Source organism: Periplaneta americana, chromosome 5 (genome assembly GCF_040183065.1).
Source record: "Periplaneta americana isolate PAMFEO1 chromosome 5, P.americana_PAMFEO1_priV1, whole genome shotgun sequence".
Classification (NCBI taxonomy): Eukaryota; Metazoa; Arthropoda; class Insecta; order Blattodea; family Blattidae; genus Periplaneta; species Periplaneta americana.
The window spans coordinates 80644739-80651367 of NC_091121.1; the positions used below are offsets into that span (position 1 = coordinate 80644739).

Genomic DNA, 6629 nt, shown 5'->3' on the forward strand with positions numbered 1-6629 from the left:
CTTCTCCACGAAACCTAATTATGTTCAAGCGCACATGTCACAACAGAAATACCGTTTGACTTGTGGTATTTTTATACAAAATTGTGCACCTACCCCTATAGAACAGGAATTAGTAATAAACTCATTTTTTTTTACTTATGGAGTTTCTAAAAAAAAACCATCAATTACATAAATGACAATGTGAAAAACACGGAGTTTCTAAGTGCATGTCTGCAACTTGAGTAACTGTCCTTGAACTTTATTTCAATATGCTCATTACGAAATGCTAGTCGCACTGAAATTGAACTTGCATAAAATCGAAAGGCATGTAAATGGATATCATAAGAATGCGTGGGATAAAAATATCATTTTCTTTCGTTTTTCCAGTTAATTCTTGTCACTTATATTAGGTTTTGTATGAGTTTTTTCACACCAATTCTTGTTTTATTGCATAATTTTGATAGTCAATATTTCGCAATAGTACTATTGATGATTCAATATTAAGTTTTCAATTATTTTGATGGCAATCCTTGTGGTTTCAAGAACAGTTGGATAAAACACAGCCTTCTTATCGAGAAACTCATAATATGCTCATGGACTGCATAAAGATATTCATTGCATGAATTGTCTAGATTTTGGCCTTCATAATGTATCAACAATGTTATGTAATTTCGTGTTGTTTTTTCCACGGCCTCGTGAAAATAGATGTTGAATATAACAGAAAATAATAAAACAGAGACCAGCCTACTCTCGTGGTCGGCAATTCTGACTACACTTCATGAGGTCACGGTTTCGATTCCCTGTTAGAACACAGGAATTTTTTCTTAAAGGGGAATGTTCCTGTGTTCATTCATGGTTTGGCAATTAGGTTAGGCTTAGGTTTAAGACCATCATTTCATGTGTTTACAAAAATTATCTTGCGGTAGATTTCAAATTCAGTAATCCACATGCAATGATGTGGCTTTTTCAGTGTCTCAAATTCAGTATCGTACTATAACAATCGTACTTACTTATGGTTTTTAGAGAACCCGGAGGTTCATTGCCGCCCTCACATAAACCTGCCATCGGTCCCTCCTGAGCAAGATTAATCCTGTTTCTACCATCGTATTCCACCTCCCTGAAATACATTTTAATATTATCCTCCCATCTATATCTCGGCCTCCCCAAAGGTCTTTTTCCCTCCGGCCTCCCAACTAACTCTCTATATGCATTTCTGGATTCGCCCATACATGCTACATGTCCTGCCCATTTCAGACGTCTGGATTTAATGTTCTGAATTATGCCAGGTAAATAATACAATGCGTGCAGTTCTATGTTGTGTAACTTTCTCCATTCTCCTCTAACTTTATTCCCCTTGGACCCAAATATTTTCCTAAGAACTTTATTCTCAAATACCATTAACCTATGTTCCTCTCTCAAAGCGAGAGTCCAAGTTTCACAACTATACAGAAGAACCAGTGATATAACTGTTTCATAAATTTTAATTTCAAAGTTTTTTGAGAGCAGACTGGATGACAAAAACTTCTCAACCCAATAATAACAGGCATTTCCCATATTTATTCTGCGTTTAATTCCCTTTCAGTGTCATATTTGTTACTATTGCTCCAAGATATTTGAATTTTTCCACCTCTTCAAAGGATAAATTTCCAATTTTTATATCCATTTCGTACTATGTTCTGGTCACGAGATATAATCATATACTTTGTCTTTTCCGGATTTACTTCCAAACCTATCTCTCTACTTGCTTCAAGTAAAATTCCCGTGTTTTCCCTAATAATTTGTGAATTTTCTCCTAACATATTCACGTCATCTGCATAGACAAGCAGCTGATGTAACCCATTCATTTCCAAACCCTTTCTGTTATCCTGGACATTTCTAATGGTATATTCCAGAACAAAGTCAAAAAGTAAAAGTGATGTTGCATCTCCTTGCTTTAGCTGGCAGTGAATTGGAAAAGCATCTGACAGAAACTGGCCTATAAGGACTCACTATAACAATCGTACAGGAAAAAAATGAAAATATTTCTCAAATGTGACAACGAATGGCTCACACTGCACGTCTTTTACAGGAGATCAGACATGAGGTCACGACTTCGAGACCAACCAAGTTCCACATGCTGTTCATTAATACCTGTGGTATAGCAATGAAATTATAATGCAAAGGCATTTTTGAACTCCTGGGGAAAGTAGAAAATATATGCATAATCATAACTGCTGTAGGAGGTAACTCACGTCATATCGCAGGGATGGATTGTGGGCATTGATAGGTAGCAGTGTCATTGACTTGGATGGGTACAGTCAAATGGGGATACTTTGACTATCAGGGAAACTTTGATCAAAATCCATATAATGTTTTTAGGCATATGCTATATCCTTGAAAACCAATGTAGCTGACTTTTTTTGCTGTAGAAGTTTTAGTATAATCCTCTAGATGGCAGAACACAGCAACTATTGATCTTCACACAGATGTCACTTGTAGTGAACCATGTGGCATACGATTCAGGCATGAAAAATATTATATGAAAAAAATCCATCTGTCGCCAAGAAACAAGAAGTCATCCAGCTGTGTATTTGTGTCAGGTAAGTACAGAAATTATTGCTTTCCCTCAGCTAGATGTAAATTTTATATACAATTTTTCACTAACTGTTATTTTTAAATTAAACTTAAGCATGTACATTTTTTAAGGTTATGTGGCTACTTTGACTGGGTGGTCAAGGATCCCTATCGGTCAAAGTTATATCTAATGTATTATTTCTTTCTTCTTCTAGGTTAATATATTGATATGGAACGGACACAGATTTAAACCTGGCCCCTGCGTCTTGCAGTTATGCACGGTATACACAAGAAAATCTTGATGCTGCAATCTCAGATATTAATAAAGGTAAACCTATTATAACAAACTGAAAAAGTGAGACTGACCATGTTAAATAAATATTTTATAAGAACATTATATATATTTATTCAAAGCTATGTTCCCTTCATCTTTTCCAGGTCACATGTCAATCACAAAAGCATCAAAATACTATAAAATTGCCAAAGGGATTCTCATCAACGAAATAAAAAAGGATGGAGGCACAGTTGGACGCCCTTTGGTATTTTTTTAAATAGAAGAGAGATCCATGGCTTGTCATATGCTTACTGTCGCTCAGTGGGATTTCCTTTTGACAATCAAGACTTGCGATATCTTGCAAAAATGTACCTTGATAACTGTGGTCGAACCATTCCTCAGTTTGGGCATAACTTTCCAAGCAGTGAGTGGGCATGGCGCTTTCTTCAGAAACACAAAAGGGACTTATCACAAAGATTCTGCTAAAATCTGAAGAAATCGAAAGCTGCTGTAACACCTTAAGTCATGACTGATATTTCAACCATCTGCAGGAAATCCTACACGAAAATAATACTAGTGAAGAGCTTGTTAGTGTGCCTCCAGAGAGAATATTCAATTATGATGAAACAAATCTTGCACACGACCCTGCTGTGAAAGATGCATCTTCAAATGAGGAGTCAAATATGCAGAACGCATAAAAGAATCGTCCACGACCAGTATATCTCTGATATAGGCTACTGTGCCTCTGCTGCAGGCAAGCTGTTACTACCTTATGTTGTCTATAAGTCAGGGCACCTACGGCAGACTTGGATGGAAGGAGGTCCACCATTCACAAGATACAGGCCTAATAGGAATCTGAGTGGTTGGTTTGATTCCGTAGTATTTAAGGATTAGTTTAAGAATTTGATCCTGCCACACACCAGAAACTTTGATGGGCGAATTGTTCTCATTGGAGATAATTTGTCAGGCCATTTCACTCCTGATACAATATCACTGGCAGAAACAAATAATGTTTTGTTTCGTTTGTATTCCCCTCAACCAGTGGTCGTCAGCACTCGCTAAAATGTACAAAGGGTAAGCGGAGCCGTCCCATGTGCCCCGTTGTGCAGCAGGAAGAGGTAGAGAGCATACCCACTAGCAGCTACGAGTGCACCATGGTGCACTGTGTTGTCCACGGGTAAGAAACGCTAGCCCCAGGGTGCTCTGTGCTGACGACCACTGCCCTAAACACTACGCATACAACTCAGCATCTGGAATTTCCTTTTATGCACCACTTAAATATTGGCGGAAAACATTACATCAATGGAAAGGATCCAATCAGAAAAGATCCCAGATACTGTCAAAAGAAATTTTTTCCTAATTGTTGAAATCCCTCCACGAAAACGTGTATCAAGATGGTGTTTCTGACATCATTAGTGAATTCAAGAAATGTGACATTGCTTCTTTAAAGCAGACAATGCTACCATTGATCTTACTCAGGTGGAACGGCGACTGCATAACCCTGATCATCTTAAGTGAGTTTTCCAATTTATTCCAGAGAAGACTGAACAGTACAATCTTAACTGAATCAAAACTTAATAACATTATGTCATGGACATTATAAGGGCCTAAACTTGTCAGTTAAATTTTATCCTTTTTTATTTTTTGCATTTTTGTTCTGATATTATTAATATTGAATATGTTGCATGATTTATGTAATAATATTGTAATTTTGAGTCTTGATAGTATGTGTCATAATGTTTTACTTGTTAAAATGCATTAATAATGTAATATATTTCCCAGATAACTCATTTTTATTCTCTTTCTTGAAATAAGTTTTTAGATGGTCAATGAATCCCAAATGAAAGGATACTTTGACCAGGTCATAAATACCAGAATGACTGCTCATGAGAGTTTCAGAATGAAATACAGTATTACCTTTAGTTATAACAATCATATGCCCAACATAAAGACTAAAATATGGAATAAGAATCTCCAGAATTCTCTGAACTTTTTAATTTTCTTCAAAAATTGGTCAAAGTGTCCCTGTTTGATGGTACCGTAATTATTATAGAGTCGAAGGATATGCATTAAAAAGTGGCAAAATATGCATGCATGCATGCCCTTAAAAATCAGAATACAGGCATTAAAAACAATAAAATATGCACTATTCTATTTTAAACAGTTTACTTTAATTTACCGTTCGTGTAATTAATACATACAGAATATTATCTCTTATACTTTTTTTAATTTGCATTGAAATTGGAGTGAACAACTACATTATACATTTACAAATAAGGCGATAAAGTTATGCTATTGTACACAAGAAACGTCAAGATCTGTGAAATTGGAGAAGCAATAAACTAGGCTACATATTTTTCCAAATTTTCAGTAAGATTTTCTGTTGTCGAAAATAATGTTTTTATAAGAATAGGGAAATAAAAAACTGAAAGGTTTCTTCCTTTCATTCTCTCTCTCTCCTTTTTTTTGGGGGGGGGGGGGGCAATGGGAGGGTAGTCTCGTCCCTACTCTACACCAGTATGGCTCATAGATGTCGATAGTGTTGAGAGGCGTAAACGAATTAGAGATATTCAAAGTGCACCAAAGGCGGTGGGTACAACTTTATATATGTCCAGAACAATGAGCTTAATAACAGTACTTGTTCACTGTGGTGGCACCATTTGTGTTTTGTCAGATTGCAATAAGTTTAATTAAATTGAAAATTGGCTACACTGCCTCAATTTCACATTGCAATTTTCTATTTTTTTTTTTACATTATTTTGAGGACCGATTGATAAAAACCAACAAATATGTTTTTATATGTACAAACAACGAAAATATGCACTATAAAATCCTATCGTTTGATTGTAAATCTTTTGAAAGACATGTAAATAACGGTAGCATATGATTTTGAACTAAGGATTAAAGCATGCAAACATACTCAAATCCTCACATTTATTATTATTTACTGCAGCTGACGGCACGTTTTCTCGACAAAATCTATTCAGAACTCATTGATTTGACTTGAGGAATATGTACAAACTATTAAAATTGAGCGGAAAGCAGTAATAAACAACTCTAACCTTGCCAGAGTCCTCGATTTTCTGTCACTTAGCTATTCCCTCATCTAACCCACTCTAACCTTGTCACATTCCTCGTACTTACGTAACTTAACTATATCCTCATCTAACAAAACATAACCTACAACTAGTAATATTTACGGACATAAAATTGGAATTTGAAGTTATTTCATTGTCGTAAACTCATTACTGGTAGTGTGAGAAAAGGGAAGAGGGCAGAAATGATTTTTGTACGCACTACAGTGAACATCTGGCAGAATTTATCATAATTATTGTATTTTAACGGCATGTGGATTAACCATGTTTCGTCATGTATAGTGATGGTGGAGATAGTGTTCCACTATATTTTATCCTTCGCAGACGTTAGACTTGTTTGTTACTGCTTTCCGCTCAATTTTAGTAGTTTGTACATACCGGTATTCCCTAAGTTAAATCAAGGAATTCTGAATAAATTTTGTAGAGAAGACGCGCAGTTAGCTACAGTAAATAAATACTCATAGATAAGGTCTGTTTGTACAACAGTTTCCGACAGTTCCAACTGTCATGAGCATGTGCACATCGACTTTTCTGCTCGTAAATGCCAAGTGTGCATGCTCATGACAGTTGCAAACTGTCGAAAACGCTGTATGAACAAATAGCATTAGAATGTGAAGACAGATCGCATATTCTCATTGCGTCTTGTCGCATCTCGTTCTGCAGATTAATATGTACTCAGCTCATCTTTTGAGCATGGCAATCCTAAAACGGACAGTTACCTGTATATA

General features: G+C 35.9%; 1 long non-coding RNA gene across 1 annotated transcript; it reads left to right on the forward strand.

Annotated features, from left to right (window-relative positions):
* Window positions 1–1906: 1906 nt before the first annotated feature.
* On the forward strand, window positions 1907–6021 carry LOC138699865 (uncharacterized). Its single transcript, XR_011332100.1, has 3 exons — window positions 1907–2558; window positions 2748–2860; window positions 2971–6021. It is a non-coding gene; the product is annotated as an uncharacterized lncRNA (long non-coding RNA).
* Window positions 6022–6629: the final 608 nt, after the last annotated feature.